General features: G+C 42.2%; 1 long non-coding RNA gene across 2 annotated transcripts; it reads right to left on the reverse strand.

Annotated features, from left to right (window-relative positions):
* Positions 1-12,135: 12,135 nt before the first annotated feature.
* LOC127150942 (uncharacterized) lies at positions 12,136-19,983 on the reverse strand. Of its 2 annotated transcripts, none has more exons than XR_007823573.1 (3): positions 19,906-19,983; positions 19,769-19,832; positions 12,136-12,263 (listed from the first exon to the last, which is right to left on the reverse strand). It is a non-coding gene; the product is annotated as an uncharacterized LOC127150942 (long non-coding RNA). The 2 variants fall into 2 exon arrangements; XR_007823572.1 differs by lacking the exon at positions 12,136-12,263 and adding an exon at positions 19,101-19,228.
* Positions 19,984-21,782: the final 1,799 nt, after the last annotated feature.

A 21,782-nucleotide genomic window follows, 5' to 3' on the forward strand; every position in this document is an offset into this window, starting at 1 on the left:
AATATGGTTTCCAAGGACGATAACCACATCTGAGCCCTGGTGGGGTCCTCCAAAGACCCATCGAACGTCGTGGGATTATAATTCCTGAAATCCCTCAGATGTTTAGCCTCTGCCGACAACTGATCCGGCACAAACTGAGGCGCAACTGGTACCGGAGCTGGAGCTAGAGCAGGAACTGGTGCTGGAGCTGGCGCTGGAGCTGGCGCCGGAGTTGGCGAGGCAGGCTTCTGCTGCTCCCGCATTTGCATAATCATATCTCTAAACCTCTGCTCCATGGCGGCTAGGTCCGCATGAGTAACTGGCGCAGCCGGGTCAGGGGCTTGGGCTACAGGCTGCACCTCAGGCCGGACGCGTTCTGCTCCCCTTCCTCGGCCTCCTCGGCCACCCCTACGTGCACCTCTCCTTGGTGGCATTTTCCTAACAACCCCAAACGATTCCTTTAGTCATAAATGGTAATTGAATTTGCAGTTTAACTTAGGTAAGGTAATGCATGTAGAGTTATACATATACTTTCATGAGAGCGTACCTGACGAGCGGCAAGGATCGTTTCAGCCATAAGGACACAAAACACAGACTCACATTATAAGTCAGTCTACAGAACCTAAAACTTAGGCTCTGATACCAACTGTAACGACCCAACTTTTCCGGACTAAGCTGAGGTCACTACCAAATACCAAAACTCGACCATTCAATGTAAAATTTAAAACGGACCAGATACGATTCATTAAAACAGTATAAACCTTACAAAAGACAGTTTCGGGCCCTATTTTAAATAATTCAAAAAAAATCACAAGATAAAATGTCAAGTCACCAGTCCAAAAAATCACAATCAAAATATTCTGACAAAATACATAGCGGAAGCGATAAGAAAACCAGACGCGTCCATATGGCCTTCACGCATCTTTCCTGCCTCTCGTCGGTCTGCCCCTCGCTGTGCCCCTACCTGAAAAGTTAAAGAAGAGAAAGGGTGAGTATAAACATACCCAGTAAGGGACCCACTACTGGGCCCGTTAGGGGACAACAGTTAACTTCCTATTCGGGGGTACTCTACATATCAGTCTAGTGCTCCCGAAGGATGCACATATCAGTCTAGTGCTCTCGAAGGATGCACATATCAGTCTAGTGCCCCCGAAGGACGCACATATCAGTCTAGTGCGCCCGAAGGACGCACATATCAGTCTAGTGCTCCCGAAGGACGCACATATCAGTCTAGTGCTCCCGAAGGATGCACATATCAGTCTTGTGCTCCCGAAGGATGCACATATCAGTCTAGTGCTCCCGAAGGATGCACATATCCGTAAGGCACACTACCCCATAGATGAAGCTAACCGTTACCCCTCAGTCCAAACTAAACTGTCTACATCAATCACATCCCAACGGCATTCATATCACAGTCCCGCCATAGGCTTTATCAGTCAGATAGTATAAGTTTAAACATCTACACCCTCAGTTGCTATATGCATTACCGATTCGCACACCAATAGGGAAAACCCTAGGTCCAATCGACTAACCAACCAAAACCGGACTCACGGTCCATCCCCGTCCAAATTCCATGAACCACATCCAGACCAGTGTTTTACTACATACTGAACCGTAAGTTTAGGGTCCATCAACATAAATTCTCAATCCACAAATAGCAGTCATAGTATATTTTCATCAGACAAAATATAGTATCAGTACTTAACAGTCAACACGCATACAGATATTCAGTACAGTCACTAACGTGTAATCTCCTGTGGATTACTACGGTTTCAGCCTGGACTCGGGGTCCAGTAGTAGGAAAACCCTTACCTGAAACTCGGTTATGCCCCTCGATCGAAATCCACGCTCGACCGATCTACCTAACGAAACACGAAAGTTTTAGTTGGTGACTTTAGTAGCAGTTGTTTTAAAAGGTTATCCGTTGACTTACCCAAGGAAAGGAAGCTATCTCCAACCAGGTCTGCCGCGGAACCCGAGAACTTAAGCGTCAACTCTGTACTACCTTCAAGGGAGAAAAGTAGGGCCACATCTTAATCCAACATTAAAACTCGAATCGGACGAGGTAACATTAGGGAATTCATCAAAACAATCCTTACCGAAGACTCACCGTGAACCGAAGTGGAGGAAAGAAGGCTTAGGTGGCTCGGCTCGGCTCAGCTCGGCTCGGCTCGGCTCGGCTCGGCTCGGCTCGGCTCGGTTTGGCTCGGCTCGGCTCGGCTCGGCTCACTCGGCTCGCGGCTCGGCTCACTCGGCTCGCGGCTCGGCTTGGTTCGGCTCGCGGCTCGGCTCACTCGGCTCGCGGCTCGGCTTGGTTCACGCGGCTCGCTCGGCTCGCGGCTCGGCTTGGTTCACGCGGCTCGCTCGGCTCGGCTGGAAACGGTTTCGGGTCGGGTCAGCTTGGAACCGGGTCGGGTTGGGCGAAAACGGCAGCCACGGTTTTGAGGGTTCTCTCTTCCGGCGAACGACGGCGGTACGATGGGGGCTGCAGCAACCGGCGAACCTCACGGTGGCGGCGTCAGCTGGGATCCGACGGACGACGACGAAGAGACGGGATGCGGCTGCTTGCAAGCTTTCGCTCGGACTGACGGCTGGCGGTGCGGCTTGCGGATGGTGGCTGCGGCGAACGTCCGGTGAGGCTAAGAACGCCGACGGGGATGGAGAGGATGGGTAATGGACACGCGTGCGGAAGAGAAGACGGAGACGGAGAGGAAGAGATGGTGGCGGTTGCGGCTTGAGGAAGACGAACGAAGAAGAAGAAGAAAAATTTGGAGGGGGGGCTCGCGCGTCTCCTTAGGGTTTCTTTTCTTTCTTTTTTTTTTTTTTTATAATATATATATATATATATATATATATATATATCAAAACAAAATAAATATAATTAATATTAAAATATTAATATTAAATAATTTAAAATAAATAATAATATATATTAAATAAAAATGATAATAATAATAATAATTTATAATAAAACAGTAATACTAATTAGTTATAATAATATTAAATAATAATATTAATATTTGTATTAAGTAAATAGTAAAAGGAAAAGTATTAACATTAAAATTGAAATGACAATAATACCCAATACTAATAATATAATTAATATTATATTATTAAAATTCACTTAAAATGCGAAAATTTTTACCTCGAGCTTCGGGGCGTTACAAAAACCAACAGCGAATAACAAAACTCAAAGCTAAAACACCTACAAGCATATCAATGGCTTAAAGCAAAAAGAATGATCAAACGATGCACTAGCACAAAGTACAAAAGGAGAAAAAAACAACCTTAAGTAGAAGACTGAGAACAACTTTTAGTGTCTGACAAGTAAAACAGTGTCTCATCTCAGCATATTCAAGGTATCTTAAAAAACTGCATTTTACTAAGCTTTAAGATAACCTTACACTACTACAAAATCTATTTTACTTGAGACTAGGTACTTTTACATACTTGATGCTTTTGTTAAAAAAACGTCAAGTATTCACAATTTTAAAGGAAAAACGTCAAATATAGTCTAAAAAAAGCGTAGTTTTCACGGAGTCTTTCGAATAATTTTACGCTAACCTTTACTTGACGTTTTTTTCGCGTCAAGTATAAAGGACATTTTACTTGACGTTGTATTCATGTCAAGTATTGCGAAACTTTACTTGACGCGAAAACAACGTCAAGTATAGTTTAAAGAAGATAAAATTTTCACCAAAATTTTCGAATTATTTTTACTTGACGTTTTGTGTCGCGTGAAGTATAATGAAGCTTGTACTTGACGGTTTTTTAGCGTCAAGTATAGTACGGATTTTGCCTGACGTGGAAATAACGTCAAGTATAGTTAAAATTTTTATTTGATACTTTGAAAATTAGTATTTTAAAAATGTCAAATATAAAAATATAAAAATATAAAAATATAAAATATAAAAATATTTTTTTATTTCTCTCATTCCATTAAAATAAATTTATTAAAATAAAGTTACTAAAATAAAGTTATTACAATGTTATTAAAATAAACTTATTAAAATAAATTTACCAAAAGAAACTTATTAAAAATTAATTTAGTAAAAGAAATGTATTAAAATAAATTTAATAAAAAGAAACTTATTAAAATAATTAAATAATTTTATTGAAAACAAATTTATTAAAAAATTCCCTCCAAAAAACATTTCATTTTCCCCCTTTCTCTCTCCCAAAACCCTCAATCTCTCTATCTCCATCTCTATCTCCATCCCAGAACCCATGCTGACCAAGCCTTCCGTGAAGACCCACATCGCCGAGATGACGATCCACGCCGCGACAACCCACGCCAACGATGACCCACGCAGCAGACTCCTACCCACGACTATTTCTACCCAAATCTTCACCTTCTTGGTTGGTAAATCTCATCTCTTCTGTGCATTTGCTACAACCCATTATTTACAACTGAAGATACAACACCACCCATTATTTACATTATTTGCTCTGTGCATTTGCTCTGTACATTTGCTAGTATGAGATTCTAAAACATTTGTTGTTCAATATGATTTGGTTTTGGTAGAATTTTAGAGATTTTAAAACTTTTGATATTCTATAATGATAGATTAGAGATTTTAAAACTTTTGGTATCAAGGAGAAAAAATCAAGATATTCCATCAAAGTAGACATCAATGCCTTGTTTAACGAATATTGCATTAGAAACTTAGATTAATGGGTGGTGTTGGAAGTAATAAGGATGAATTGGTTCTTGACTTTTGATATGTTTATTTTTTATAATTTTTTTTAATTTTTATTTTCACTTTTGGTTTGAATCGGTTCTTTTTGTTTAGCTAAATTGAAATTTTGTCAATTTCTTTTGTTAGAGATTAAACACCAACTACATAATAGGGAAGGGTAACTGAAAAATTCAATTCAACGGTTCAAATCGACGTTTAGAACTTAATTAAGAGAAAATCGATTGGAACTTATTTTCTTAAGAAAATAAATCAAACCATTACAACACTTGTTAATTTGAGCTTGATTTCGATGTAAATGATCTTACTACTAGAGCATTTAGGCTAAATTGGGATTTGTTTGTTGATAGGATAGATTGCATGAGTCACCTGATTTTGAATATAGTAAATTTTTTTGTAGATCCAAGATTATCATATTATAAGTATGGATAAATCATGGATGTCAAAGAGTAGATTATCTAAAGAGTTTGAGTTGGGTGTAGAGAACTTCATCAGATTTGGATTTTCCAATACAACTAATACTTCTATACGTTGTCCTTGTTTAAAGTGTGAAAATTGTCAAAAACATAAAGCCAATGATATAAGAGACCATTTATTTTTTAATGGCATTGATGAAAGTTATAAGACTTGGTTTTGGCATGGTGAAGAACTTCCTAATTCATCCTTCCATGGAGAATCCTCTAAGTGTATGTATGAGGAGAATGATGTTGGAAATATCAAAGAAATGGTTGAAATTGAGCATGAGCAATATTCAAAGGATCCAAGTGGTTTTGAGAAATTGCTTAATGATGCTGAAAAACCGTTATACGAAGGATGCAAAAAATTCACCAAGTTGTCTACATTAGTAAAGTTGTATAACTTAAAAGTTAGGCATGGATGGAGTAACATTAGTTTCTCAGAACTATTCAAAGCGTTAAAAGACATCTTACCTTCTCCTAATGACCTTCCTACATCAACGTATGAAGCAAAGAAAATGTTAGGTGCACTAGGAATGGAATATGAAAAGATTCATGCATGCCCTAATGATTGTTGCCTCATTGATATTGAACATTGCAACATGGCAGTTGTATTTTCCTCCAACACTGTATTTTCCATGGCAGCTCGAACACAAAAATATGTGACAAAATATATGACAAAATATGTGACAAAATGTGTGACAAAATATCTTATCCTAAGCACAATATACGTGCTTCCCTACAAACTCAGCCCACTCAGACCTTATACAATCAATGTCATCCTGTGTGTAAGTACATGGTGAATCTTTCATCTGTAGGTAATAAAGTGGTTCTAAATGAGTTTCATTCGTAAAAAAGTATACATGCAGGCTAGTTTTATAACTGTTATGCTTACTATTTATGTGATAGAAGTATTCGTTGACAGTATGATGTCACACATAAACCGCATCGACGTAATAACCACATTCTACTATTCCTGATTGCTTAGGACATTGGAGATACACATAGAAATGACTTGACCTATGTTAGAAATAGAAATTAATTTACAACCCATACCAACATAGATATTCACATACCTTCACGACCCTCCAATTTGGTTTTTTCTTCTTCATTATGTTGAACGACCTACAAAAGAATATTAGAGTTTGATCTACTTAAACTATTATCTCATTAAGAAAAAAGGAAGTAAAGGTAAAAGTAAGTATGACATACATTTCAACTACTTCAGATACATCTGGGTCAATACGGTTTTTCAAAGGGTCTATCCAAAAGGCAGCACCCTTTGATCAGTTTATTACAACCAAAGTCTAATGATTCCTAAATATATGTGTGAAACAATAAGACTACATCTTAGATTACTGCAAGCACAATTTGAATCCTTTACTTTAGGTTATCGACATACCTAGAATTGTAAGGAATCAGTAAGAGTTGATTGTAATCTGTTCTAAGTAATCGAGTAGTCAACAATTGGGCACGTTCTTCTTTAGAACTCCTACAACTAATTGATCCAGCATCAACGAACTTGTATAGATTCAAAGTTCTCGATGATTCCATACGTGTGTATAGATACCTACAAGTGCATTACAAAGACATTGAAAAAAAATAAATTTCAAACATATTTACTAAAGAGTAACACTGTAATAACATATCTTAGATTATGTACGCATCAAGGCAAGCGGTAGCTAGTGATCACATAAAAGAGAAATCCTTCAACGACTCAATCATTATGGAACATTTTCTTCGGACCCCAAATACGTCATATGGTGTGGTGATTTGAATTGTTGACCCCATATGTTCAACTATTCGTAGTAAGAATCGTAGTGCAACGGGAGCATTTTGAATTGGTGTGGGTGCAAACGTTGGTGTATGATGATAAGACAACATAATCTATATATGGATATACTTCTTTAGTGTTCTATAAATGTGAAGATGTGCTTGCTTCAATTGTTGTATATCGGGACGAACATATATTTCCGCTGATAGCAGTCTATCGGGTTGTTTGTCTTTCTTTGAATTTAGTGATCCAAGACCAATTAGATCTAATCCAGAAAGGAAGTCCGAATAGAATTCAACAGCCTCTTCACATAGTTGTGCTTCTGCAATGCATCCTTCAAGTTGATTTCTATTACGAACAAAACTTTTTTAACACTTTCATGTATCTTTTAAATGGGTACATCCACCGCAAATATACAGGACCACAAAGCTTTACTTCTCTCACAAGATGAATAATGAGATGAACCATAATTGTGAAAAAAGAGGGTGGAAAATACTTCTCAAGATTACATAAAGTCATAACTATATCTTTTTGCAATGCATCAAACTCTGATACGAAGAAACTTTTAGCGTAAATCGCATTGAAGAAAAAACACAGTCTACTTATAGTGTATATCACATTCTTCGATAGGATTGAATGTATTGCAATTGTTGAATTAAGCTGTAACTGCCATGCGATTTAAGGCCATTAAGTTTGAAGTCATCCAAGGAGACAAGACTTCTAATATTTGATGAATACCCTTTTGGAACTTTAATTTCAGACAAAATCTTACAAAACCAATACTTTTCTTCTCTCAATAATGTATAACATGCTGTAGGCACTACAAGAAATAAGGCTTTTAATAGCCTGGTAAGATAGCCTATTTCAAACTGGGCTATTAAAAAGAATAAAAAAGAGAAAAATAAAACACCTACAAGCATTTCAATGGCTAAAAGTAAAAAAATTGATCGAACGATGCACTAGCGCAAAGTACGAATGGAGAGAAAACCAACCTTTTGAATGAAAATGGATTATGAAGTGTTGGAATTTGAAGTAGAAGGCTGAGAACAACTTTTAGCGCCTGGCAAGTAAAACAGAGTGTCTCATCTTAGCAAAAAGTGTATTCAAGTTACAGATACTAAATCAGTGGAGATAATTTGATGAACTTCAAAAACTGCATTTTAGTAATTTGGGTAAAAGTAATATCAGAGTTTGAACTACTTAAGAAAAAAGGAAGTAAAGGTAAAAGTAAGTATGACATACCTTTCGGTTACATCTGGGTCAATACAGTTTTTTAAAGGGTTTATCCAAAAGGCAGCACCCTTCGTAAGGTTTATTACAATATGAAATATCCAAAAAGGTAAACGAAGGAACTAAACGATCGGAAGTGTAAACGAAGGAGCTCAACAATTACAATACGAAATAGCTAAAAAGGTAAACGATGGAACTCAACGATCAACAATGTAAACGAAGGAGCTCAACGATTACAATATGAAATATCCAAAAAGGTAAACGAAGGAACTCAACGATCGGAAGTGTAAACGAAGGAGCTCAACGATTACAATATGAAATAGCCAAAAAGGTAAACGAAGAAACTCAACGATCAACAATGTAAACGAAGGAGCTCAACGATTACAATATGAAATATCCAAAAAGGTAAACGAAGGAACTCAACGATCGGAAGTGTAAACGAAGGAGCTCAACGATTACAATATGAAATAGCTAAAAAAGTAAACGAAGGAACTCAACGATCAGCAATGTAAACGAAAGAGCTCAATGATTACAATATGTAATTCATAAACGAAAAAGACTATCATTGAAGACTCTTTCTCTAGAGCCACAGTGCCCACTACTTCATGAAAATTTTCCTCCCCTTATCCTTCTCTCCTTTACCTATATATAACCTTCAGATGGTCTCCCCTTGTAACAAACAATTCTAACAGAAATGTGGTCCACCCTATACAATCGACTTCCACCAATTCGTCAAAACAAGTCCAACGAAATATGCCAATAGAAATCTCAACCATGTTGAACATACCAGTCCAACTAAGAATGCTTAGAAATCTCAAACTGAAAATGCAACCAGCCTTTAAGCCATACATGAAAATATCAAATAACGCACACTGCAGTTTTCCAGAAAAAGAAAAAGATTAAGGATACGTTTTAAGATGAAATATCCTCAAGCGGGGTAGTGCTTTTATCCATTGATCCTGCAGATAAAATGAAAGTAACGCGATTTTCACTCCAAATGTCAAACATAATCAAATTACAATTTCAAGGTTGGAATGTTTGAATACAATTCAACTACTGTGGGGGAGATATGCATTGTTAAAAATAGGAGAGACATAAGAAAAATGTAAACATAAAAGTGCCATGGTGGAATTCAACGCATTAACTTCTATTTTACAATTATAAAAGTGCCTTCAACTTCATCACTTGGTGAACATAACTATACCATAGAGAATATATGACATACTAATCTCTTCTTTGCAGAAGAGTTCTTGACAAATTAACTAAAGGTATGTGACATATTGATTCTAGCAAGAGTTGATCCATATCAAATAAAAGCAAAAAGAATAAATGTAGAAGAGTAAACAGGATCAAATGATTCAAATGTCGTACATAGCTTATCACATATAATTTCTCCTGTTTCAATACAACCACAAAACTCATCCCTCGAAGTCATACTATTGATTAAGAAATGAGTAATAAACTAATAACTATCCACTTTTTGGTAGAATCGTGAGAAGATGGAAAAGATAATAACAGAACTTCAACTTTTTAAAGAGATGAAAAACACAACTTAACAGTAAACAACTCTTTCAAGTATCTTTCAATTCAAGTAAATGAATTCTTAAGAACCAAAACATAGCTAAGTTCTTGAATTGACGAGTTCACAAAAACGTACCTAGTTTCAAATCGGAGTTCTTGAATTGACGAGTTCACAAAAACGTACCTAGTTTCAAATCGGTTCATGTAGTTCAACTAACAAACAACTAATAGATGATTTTTGGCACAACAAGAATTAATGCTTTTTGAGAGTTATTGAGAATTATTCTTTTTCCATTAGACTACGGATGAATCTAAGAGAGAAATGAAAAGCATCAATAGATCAAAAAAATCTATATTTCAAATGTTATTTTTTTTTTGTTCTGATGATCAATTAAACTGTTAAGGGATCCAAAAAAATATGGTAAAATGAACGAAATTGTGGAACAATTTGTAAAAGACATGGCCAGATTTAGAAGTTAAAACAGTTCATCCTTCTTTTGGTAAAAAAGTAAAGGCTCCAATGGCTTGATGCAACACAACAAACAATTCAATTAAATGCAAACGAGGCTGACAATATTTGAGTTTTATCTTACTAGAGACATCAAATACATACCTCAACCAATAAGTTACCTCCATTATTATATTCTTCACTAAAATTGTTAAAAGAAACAGAGATCCTAGAGAAACAGTTTTCATTGAGAAAGAATGAAAGAAACACTCAGCCGACATGCTAGACCTGATTTTTTATATCTATCTCAATGTAGTATATGGAAAAAGAGACAAGAAGGAAGTACCCATTTCTTTGTTCAAGAATACCAGAAAAATGCATCTTCACTTAGGTACAGGTACAAATTCCCAGAAGGATTACTGTCACAAAGGAATGAAAATTGAACAGAGCATACTGAAAACAAAAACAACTATGTTAGTGTTCAGTAGCTCCTCTATTTATCCAAGCTAAGAAAATATCCATAGTCCAAACACCAAAGACAAGGGTTATTTACCATGTTCAAAGTACCAAATATTAATCACGTTAACAATCCTCTTTCAATTCAATTTAGAAATAGGTTAAAAACAAGTTAGCAATGGACCAAATGAAGTTCGATCATAGCATATCCACAGTTATCCACGATTACAACTAAAATCAACAATTAACAACAACCACTTCTAATAATTTGAAAATATAGGGCGAACAAAATTAACTCTTTGAATACTAGGAATTCCAAAACACGACTCCTAAGTTTCTAGCGAGATTTAAGCTGGTCACAATAAAGCTAAACCAAACTATCTCTATGTAGAAACTACAACAAAATGTGGTTGCAAATACATATCAAAACCTTGAGGTGTTAACCACGAATTAGATTCACAAATCGGTGATAGAGAACAAAACAATGTTAAACCATTAACTTTCTACATCAAAGATCCGAATGTCCTAATACCCCAAGAAGCATTCTATACAAACCCATAAATCCAAAAACCTAAATTCAACTAAAACGCTAAAAGCCAATAACATCGAAACCACTAATAAATCACATAATACTTACCGAAGGTGCAGAAATGGAGATTAAGAAAAGAAAGCATAATTGCTTAAGTGATAGAGATCCTTTGAAATCTCCGGTGCAAGTCCTACATAGTACACAACCCCAAACCACAGTAAAAGAAAATGCACCTAAACAATAAGAAAGAGCATTCTTACGGACTTAAAAGGGTTTTTGAGAGGTCGTGGCAGACAGAAAATAAAGCTTTCTCAAGGTCGTGGGTCACCGATCGAAATAGTCGTGAGTCATCGGTCGATCGTGTGTCTCCGGTCGAATTGGTCGTGGGTCATCATCGATGTGTGGCCAACCGGTGGGCATGGGGAAGATTGGGGTTGGGGTTTTAAAAGATTGGCCAGTCGTCGTCGATTGAAGAAGGAAAGGGTTTTTGGAGCCTTTCGTGGAGATGTAGAGAGAAAGGAGATAAGAAAATATATAATTAATAAATTATTTTATTATTTATATTCAATGACATTTAAAATTTGTCGTAGATTAAAAACTGTCACAAACTGTCATAAATTCTTCAAATCCAAACAATTTCGCATTTTTCTGCCAAAAACGCGCATTTTGACATTTTATGACAATTTTTTCTTCCCTCCTTTTAATTTTGGATGAAATGAACTGTCATAGTAGATACCCTTTCTTGTAGTGAATGTTGAGTATGCTAAGTCATATCGGGCAATGGTTGGAGCACTTCATGATTTCACCTTTAAAAGGTCAGATATCTCATTTGCAGTAAGTTGTGTATGTAACGACCCAACTCCTTATACTGAATCGAAGTCATTACTAAATATAGAACAAGTGGTTTAAGTCATGAAATTTATTAAAGACGCATAAGGTTTAAGAAATTTTTATTTATGAAAATTTAAACAAGGTAGTTATGCAAAAAAGTGAAATGCATTCTAAAGTCCTACTCGGGCCCTGTCTACATAAAAAGATGCTCAGTAATGAAAAGTACTCAAACTCAAATACGAAAGTCTAAAATAAGGATAAGCGGAAGCAGTAGTCCCTATGGCCCTCCACGGTCACTTCGGGTCGCTCGCCAGCTTGCCCTTGCCCTTGCCTCGTCCTCTACCTGAAAACGTAAAATGAAGAGAGTGAGTATAAAATACTCAGTAAGGGACCCACTACTAGTCCCACTAGGTGCCTGTTAACTTCCTGTCAGAGTCCTGTAACTGGTACCCAATCTCTGGCACGTTCCCGAACACGTGCAACATGCGCTCCCGTAGGAACGTATCTCTGGTCTTCGGAGCCCCGGGGGACACCTAGGACAGTCGGGATGCGAGGACCCCGTCGAGTCACTCGAGTCATATCTATATCCATGCTAGACTGGCGTCCCGTCGGACCACACAGTCCTCAATAGGTGGTGATCCCGAAGGACACTCATGCAGGTACGACTCTAACAGATCAAGCTAACAGGTACCCTAATTGCAGTATACATACACATGGCATCAGCATATAACATATCATATAAATCATCTCTGCCCTCTCCGTCTCGACATTCGTCGTATAGCTATAACAGCTCTCGCCACACATAACAGGCTATAGTATAACCATACCGTCATTTACATCATCTCATATTTCTAAGCATGGAGCTAGTAGTAGAATCTCTTACCTGGAGATTTACTTGACGAGTCCTAACCGCGAGGCAGTACGCTTTCCAAGCGACGAGGTCCTAACTGTGTAATATGCCAAGATTCGTAATTAGGTCACCAACGACTAACGGTTCAAGACTCATTTGAAATGACTTACCCTAGAGAGAGGTTGCAGTGCTCAAGCCCCTACTGAAGAAATCCCCCGCTGCAGCAGTTACTTGGTCCAAGACGTCCCTTAAGGAGAAATAATCTAATTTAATTCCAAATTAAATCATTTAGTGTCCAAAAATTTGAGTCTTGCTGGGTAAGCCAAAATAATTAATTAATTTACCAAAAATTGGATGGAAAGAGCCAAATAGGCTTGGCGGCTCGGCTGGGGGAGCAGGGACTGGCTCGGTTTGAAGGTTGGGGATCGGCTCGGCTTGCGGGGCAGACAGGCGCGGCTCGTGGTGCAGACCGGTGCGGCTCGTGGCGTGGGATGGGCGTGCGCGGGCTCGGCTTACGACTCGGAGCGGGCGTGCGCGAGCGTGGAGCGGGTTCGGTTTCGGGCGAGCGGGCGCGGGTCGGTTTCGGGCGAGCGGGCGCGGGTCGATTTCGGGTTTGGGCGTCGGCCGAAACGTGGGTTCGGCTTCGACGGCTGGAGGCGCGCGGCTGACGATCGTCAACTGCTGCTGCTCGGCGACTCGGTAGGACGCGGCTTCACGCGATGGCTGGCGGCTGCGCACGATCCGGCTGAGCTGCTCGACGACGCGGCAGGACGCGACTTCATGCGACGGCTGGCGGCTGCGAACGACTCGGCTGAGCTGCTCGACGACGCAGCAGAACGAGGCTTCACGCGACGGCTGGCGGCTGCAAACGATCCGGCTGAGCTGACGAACAGAAGGAGGAGGGCTTGGCGGCTCGGGTACGCGGCGGCGGCGAGCGGCGGCTAGGGTTTTGTTTTCTCCCTTTTCTCTTTTCTTTTCCCCTTTCTTTTTTTTTTTTGATTTTTCTTCCTTATGCACGGGACCCAAGGCTCCTTTATAATAAAAATCTCTTTTCTTTTCCTTTAATTAAATCAAAGCCAACCATCTTCTCTCTCTCCCAAATCTCACCAAAATTTCAACCAACCCACCTTTCAATTAACAATAATTCACCAAATAATTTCCCAATAAAAAAAAATACTTAATATCTAAAAAATGGAAAATCCCAAGCCTTAATTAATCACAAAAATCAAAATGATAAGGTTCTTGTAATAAATTAAAAAAATTCCCATAACCACACTTAATATTGATGACAATGGCCAAAACAAAAAAGAAATATCGAATTTGTTGGGCGTTACAATCTTCCCTCCTAACAAAACTTTCGTCCTCGAAAGTTCTAATCCTCGAACAGCTCGGGGTACTGGGCTCTCATGTCCTCTTCTTTCTCCCACGTGGCCTCTTCCACTCCATGGTTCTGCCAAAGGATTTTGACTAGTGGAATTTCTCGACTGCGAAGCTTCTTGACCTCCCTCACCAGGACCTCGACAGGCTGCTCCTCGTAGCTCAAGTTCTCGCTAATCTGTAGTGGCTCGAAGTCCACCACATGTGTTGGGTCTGCGACATATTTCCTCAGCATGGAGATATGGAATACGTCATGCACTGCCGCAAAGGATGGGGGTAGCGCCAAGCGATAAGCCACGGGGCCAATCCGCTCCAGTATCTCGAACGGCCCTACGAAGCGTGGACTCAGCTTCCCCTTCTTCGCGAACCTCAGAACACCCTTCATGGGTGCTACCTTCAGAAAGACCATATCTCCCACTTCAAACTCGAGGTCCTTACGTCGTACATCAGCATAACTCTTCTGTCTGCTTTGTGCTGTCAGCATACGAGCTCGGATCTTCTGTATGGCTGCGTTGGTAGTCTGCACTAACTCGGGGCCTAGCATCCTCTGCTCTCCAACCTCGCCCCAGCAGACAGGGGATCTACAGCACTTGCCATACAGAGCCTCGAACGGTGCCATACCGATAGTAGCCTGGTAGCTGTTGTTATAGGCAAACTCCATCAGATGCAGATGGGAGTCCCAACTTCCTGAAAACTCTAGTACGCAGGCTCGCAGCATGTCTTCCAAAATCTGGTTCAACCTCTCTGTCTGGCCATCGGTCTGAGGGTGGAATGCTGTGCTGAAGTCCAACCTCGTACCTAAAGCAAGTTGAAGTCCTTTCCAGAACTTCGATGTGAAGCGAGCGTCTCTGTCTGAAATGATGGATACGGGTACTCCATGTAGTCTCACAATCTCTGTCATATATAACTGCCCCCACTTACTGGCAGTGTAAGTGGATTTCCCTGGCACGAAATGGGCCGACTTCGTGAGTCTGTCGACCACAACCCAGATCACCGTGTAGCCCTTTAGGGTCTTGGGCAGTCCCGTAATAAAGTCCATCGACACACTCTCCCACTTCCACCCTGGCACACTCAAGGGTTGCAAAAACCCTGCTGGATGCTGCCTAGGTGCCTTCACCTGCTGGCACACCAAACACTTACTGACAAAGTCTGCCACTTCCCTCTTCATGCCCCTCCACCAATAGACACTCCTTAAGTCCTGGTACATCTTCGTACTCCCAGGGTGCATGGTAAACGGAGAACTGTGAGCCTCAGTCAAAAGCTTCGTCTTAACTGCGGTGTCTTCCGGCACACACAGGCGTCCCTCAAACATAAGGCCATCGTCAGAGGATATGGAGAAGTCTTCACCTTGCTCTGTCTCTACCATACGACGTTTCTCTGCCAAGTAAGGATCATTCAGCTGAGCAGCGATGATCTTTTGCCTCAAGGTTGGCTGAACCGACAACTGAGCCAACTGTGCGGTAACCTCACCTACTGAGACTGCAATCTCGGCTCTCTCAAAATCCCTGAGTAAGGGGGTCTGCTTGGTGATTAGCGCTGCTGAATGTGCAACCTTCCTACTCAGCGCGTCAGCCACTACATTTGCTTTACCTGGGTGGTACAGGATCTCGCAGTCGTAGTCTTTCACCAACTCGAGCCACCTCCTCTGCCTCATGTTCAACTCCTTCTGAGTGAAGAAGTACTTCAGGCTCTTATGGTCGGTGTAAATCTGAATCTTCTCACCGTACAGATAGTGCCTCCATATCTTCAGTGCAAAGACTACAGCTGCCAACTCCAAGTCGTGGGTAGGGTAGTTCTGTTCATGAATCTTCAACTGGCGGGAGGCATAAGCAACTACCTTACCTTGCTGCATCAGGACACAGCCCAGTCCCTTCTTGGAGGCATCACTATAGATCACAAAGTTTCCCGAACCATCGGGCACTGTCAGGACCGGTACAGTTACTAGCTTCTGTTTAAGTTCCTGAAAGCTACGCTCGCATGCTGGGCTCCATACAAAAGGGGTTCCCTTCCTGGTCAGCTGGGTCAACGGGCTGGCTATACGTGAGAAGTCTTCCACGAACCTCCTGTAGTAACCTGCCAAGCCCAGAAAACTTCGAATTTCACTAACCGTGGACGGTCGAGGCCAATTGGTCACCGCTTCAATCTTTGCGGGATCCACTGAAACTCCCTCACTGGAAACCACGTGGCCAAGAAACGTCTCCTTCCTTAACCAGAATTCACACTTGGAGAACTTGGCATACAGCTTGTTGGCTCGAAGAGTCTCCAAAACCTGGTGCAAGTGCTCCTCGTGCTCAGCCTCAGTTTTTGAGTAAATCAGGATGTCGTCAATGAAGACTATGACGAACGAGTCTAGAAAGTCCTTAAACACCCTGTTCATCAAATCCATGAACACTGCAGGAGCGTTAGTCAAGCCGAAAGACATCACCACGAACTCGTAATGTCCGTACCTCGAACGAAAGGCCGTCTTGGGAATGTCACCGTCCCTAATCCTCAACTGGTGATAGCCTGATCGCAAGTCGATCTTGGAAAAGACAGTGGCTCCCTGCAACTGATCGAACAGGTCATCAATCCTGGGCAAGGGGTAGCGGTTTTTGACCGTCACCTTGTTCAGCTCTCGGTAGTCAATACAAAGGCGCATCGACCCATCCTTCTTCTTCACGAACAATACTGGGGCTCCCCAAGGCGACACACTGGGCCGGATGAAGCCTTTGTCCAGCAACTCCTGTAACTGGACCTTCAACTCCTTTAGCTCGACTGGAGCCATTCTGTAAGGGGCCCTCGAGATAGGGGCAGTGCCCGGCTCTAACTCGATGGCGAAGTCTACCTCTCTGGGAGGCGGAAGTCCTGGGAGTTCGTCTGGGAAAACGTCGGGGTACTCCCTTACTACTGGTTCGGAAGATAGGGAAACTTCTGGCTCTCTAATATCCACTACGCTTGCCAAGATGCCCCAAGTACCCTGGCTGAGTAGTTTACTAGCCTTCATGGCTGAGATGACCTTGGGTATACATACCATGCCTGCCCCCCTGAATTTGAAACTAGCCCCGGAGGGAGGGTTAAAGACAACTTCCTTGCCAAAACAATCTATATTTGCATGGTTGGCTGACAGCCAATCCATGCCTAGTATCACATCAAAATCCTGCATGTCTAACACTAGCAAGGTCACGTCTAACATACGATTCGCTATCTCTACCCGACATGCCTTTATTTGTTCCTTGGACAACAGAACCTCCCCAGATGGAGTAGAAACCGACAAAACACTACCCAAGGGTTCTACTTCCAAACCCACATGCTGAACGAAAACGGAGGATATAAACGAGTGGGATGACCCAGAGTCAAATAGAACAAAAGCATAATGCCCCAAAATTGGGAGCGTACCTGTCACCACCGTGCCAGCTCGCTCGGCCTCCTGCCGGGTAGTGGCGTAAACTCTCCCCTGCTGGGACGCCGAAGGCTGGGGCGGTGTCGTCTCAAAGGGTTTCCGAGGACACACATCAGCAGTGTGCCCCGGCTGTCTGCATCTGAAGCAGACTCCACTTCCAGCCAAGCAACGACCTCCGTGGACTCTCCCACAGGTAGTACAAGTGGGTAGCTCTCTCAGAGTCCTCCCGGCTGCTGCAAGCTCCCGTCGGTGTCTCTGAAAGACACCTCCTGACCTCAGTGTTCGCTGCGGTACTACGTCAGGCTGCGTCTCCACCTTTCTCTTCTCCCCCAAGGCTGACCCTCTGCCGGCAGCCTTAGACGAATTGGCTCTCTTAGGTAGGCTCAAATCCAGTGCTATACGTAGTGCATCAGCATGCGTGGCTGGCCGGAGAGCTCTGACAATGCCTTGAAGGTCTAGCCTGAGTCCTCTAACGAATTTCTCTGTCCTGGCAGCCTCATCCCTTACCATATCGGGAGCAAAGCGGGACAGCATATCGAACTCGGCGTCGTACTGCTCCACCGTCATGTCGCCTTGCTCCAAGTTTAGGAACTCTTGCAGCTTGGCGTGCTTCACATTGGCAGAGAAGAACTTAGCATAGAAGTTCTCCTTGAACTGCTCCCAAGTTATCTTGCTGACATCGCCCCCCAGCATTCTCTCAGCGGTCTCCCACCAGGCGGTGCCCCTGTCCTCCAAGAAAAAGACTGCACACTGCACCTTCTGGTCTTCTGGGCACTTCATGTACCGGAAAATAAACTCTATGGACGTTAACCACATTTGGGCCTTTGTGGGGTTGTCCATGGATCCGTCAAAGGTCTTAGGATTATACTTCCTAAAGTCCCGTAAGTGTTTCGCCTCGGCCGACAGTTGAACTGGTACTGGTGGAGCTTCCTCAGGGGCTGGAGGAGCGACGGCCTGGGCCTGAACAGGGGCGGCAAGGAAAGGCGCCAAAGCAGCATGCAGCATGTTCTGATAACGCTGCTCCATCGCGGCGAGGTCCGCCTGGGTGACCGGTGCGTTTGGGTCGACTGCCGGTGCAGCAGGGGGCCACGACCGGCTCCTCTGCCTCTCCTACCACCTCCTCGGCGTGCACCTCTACGTGGCGGCATTCTCCCTAAAATTCACCAACAAACTTTTCACCACAAGAACTTAACACCCTATCTCTAGGTCTAGACTATTCAGGCAAAATCGTAATCTTAACATTAGCAAGGCTTTAAACATACCTGGCGAGTGCCGAAGGACCGTATAGCCATAGGGTGAAGTAAAACCAAAACAAAAATGACTTACATCGTAGGTCAGTCTACAGAACCTAAAACACTGTGCTCTGATACCAACTGTAACGACCCAACTCCTTATACTGAATCGAAGTCATTACTAAATATAGAACAAGTGGTTTAAGTCATGAAATTTATTAAAGACGCATAAGGTTTAAGAAATTTTTATTTATGAAAATTTAAACAAGGTAGTTATGCAAAAAAGTGAAATGCATTCTAAAGTCCTACTCGGGCCCTGTCTACATAAAAAGATGCTCAGTAATGAAAAGTACTCAAACTCAAATACGAAAGTCTAAAATAAGGATAAGCGGAAGCAGTAGTCCCTATGGCCCTCCACGGTCACTTCGGGTCGCTCGCCAGCTTGCCCTTGCCCTTGCCTCGTCCTCTACCTGAAAACGTAAAATGAAGAGAGTGAGTATAAAATACTCAGTAAGGGACCCACTACTAGTCCCACTAGGTGCCTGTTAACTTCCTGTCAGAGTCCTGTAACTGGTACCCAATCTCTGGCACGTTCCCGAACACGTGCAACATGCGCTCCCGTAGGAACGTATCTCTGGTCTTCGGAGCCCCGGGGGACACCTAGGACAGTCGGGATGCGAGGACCCCGTCGAGTCACTCGAGTCATATCTATATCCATGCTAGACTGGCGTCCCGTCGGACCACACAGTCCTCAATAGGTGGTGATCCCGAAGGACACTCATGCAGGTACGACTCTAACAGATCAAGCTAACAGGTACCCTAATTGCAGTATACATACACATGGCATCAGCATATAACATATCATATAAATCATCTCTGCCCTCTCCGTCTCGACATTCGTCGTATAGCTATAACAGCTCTCGCCACACATAACAGGCTATAGTATAACCATACCGTCATTTACATCATCTCATATTTCTAAGCATGGAGCTAGTAGTAGAATCTCTTACCTGGAGATTTACTTGACGAGTCCTAACCGCGAGGCAGTACGCTTTCCAAGCGACGAGGTCCTAACTGTGTAATATGCCAAGATTCGTAATTAGGTCACCAACGACTAACGGTTCAAGACTCATTTGAAATGACTTACCCTAGAGAGAGGTTGCAGTGCTCAAGCCCCTACTGAAGAAATCCCCCGCTGCAGCAGTTACTTGGTCCAGGACGTCCCTTAAGGAGAAATAATCTAATTTAATTCCAAATTAAATCATTTAGTGCCCAAAAATTTGAGTCTTGCTGGGTAAGCCAAAATAATTAATTAATTTACCAAAAATTGGATGGAAAGAGCCAAATAGGCTTGGCGGCTCGGCTGGGGGAGCAGGGACTGGCTCGGGTTGAAGGTTGGGGATCGGCTCGGCTTGCGGGGCAGACAGGCGCGGCTCGTGGTGCAGACCGGCGCGGCTCGTGGCGTGGGATGGGCGTGCGCGGGCTCGGCTTACGACTCGGAGCGGGCGTGCGCGAGCGTGGAGCGGGTTCGGTTTCGGGCGAGCGGGCGCGGGTCGGTTTCGGGCGAGCGGGCGCGGGTCGATTTCGGGTTCGGGCGTCGGCCGAAACGTGGGTTCGGCTTCGACGGCTGGAGGCGCGCGGCTGACGATCGTCAACTGCTGCTGCTCGGCGACTCGGTAGGACGCGGCTTCACGCGATGGCTGGCGGCTGCGCACGATCCGGCTGAGCTGCTCGACGACGCGGCAGGACGCGACTTCATGCGACGGCTGGCGGCTGCGAACGACTCGGCTGAGCTGCTCGACGACGCAGCAGAACGAGGCTTCACGCGACGGCTGGCGGCTGCAAACGATCCGGCTGAGCTGACGAACAGAAGGAGGAGGGCTTGGCGGCTCGGGTACGCGGCGGCGGCGAGCGGCGGCTAGGGTTTTGTTTTCTCCCTTTTCTCTTTTCTTTTCCCCTTTCTTTTTTTTTTTTGATTTTTCTTCCTTATGCACGGGACCCAAGGCTCCTTTATAATAAAAATCTCTTTTCTTTTCCTTTAATTAAATCAAAGCCAACCATCTTCTCTCTCTCCCAAATCTCACCAAAATTTCAACCAACCCACCTTTCAATTAACAATAATTCACCAAATAATTTCCCAATAAAAAAAAATACTTAATATCTAAAAAATGGAAAATCCCAAGCCTTAATTAATCACAAAAATCAAAATGATAAGGTTCTTGTAATAAATTAAAAAAATTCCCATAACCACACTTAATATTGATGACAATGGCCAAAACAAAAAAGAAATATCGAATTTGTTGGGCGTTACAGTGTATCTCAATATATGCATTATTTCATGTTAGTTCAACTCAAGAACATACTAAATCTGTAAATATATATGATTCATAAACTGTACATCAATCCATTTGTTTAATTTTGCTGACTTTTCTTGGATGGGAGAGGAGTTGTTCTCTTGCTCTTCTCTTTTTCTTCTTGTCTTATCTTTTTCATCTTTCATCTATTCTTTCTTTCTTTGAAAATCATCAAATTCGGAGGGAGCGCAAAGCGACGTAGGAGGACTGAGGTTCAATGAAATTTGAGGAGTATAGAGGTCGAAAGATCTCAAGCAGGGAGGGCGGATCCAGTCTTCCTTTCCCTCATACAACCCTTCGCTCCTTCTCCTTCACTCTTCATACAATGATAGAGATCTATCTCATTTCTATCCAGATAGAGAAATGAGATTGATCTCTATCACCGTCTGGTATTTGAGATAGAAAGTGATAAACCTTTATGATTATCTATCCCTATAGAAATAGATAGACCACTATCATTGCCTATTTGAGATACATTTCAATAAATAAGTTTTGATGGTTCGATTGTAGTTTTGATTTGTTGTTTTTTTTAATTCTACTGAGATTAGACAGAGATAAAGAGTAATAATACTATATCATTGTCTATTTGGGATAGACATTGCTTTATTAATGTCTGTCTAAGATAGATAAATGTAAACTACTGTCATTGTTTATTAGAGATAGACAGAGA

The sequence above is a fragment of the Cucumis melo genome, chromosome 1 (genome assembly GCF_025177605.1).
Source record: "Cucumis melo cultivar AY chromosome 1, USDA_Cmelo_AY_1.0, whole genome shotgun sequence".
Lineage (NCBI taxonomy): Eukaryota > Viridiplantae > Streptophyta > Magnoliopsida > Cucurbitales > Cucurbitaceae > Cucumis > Cucumis melo.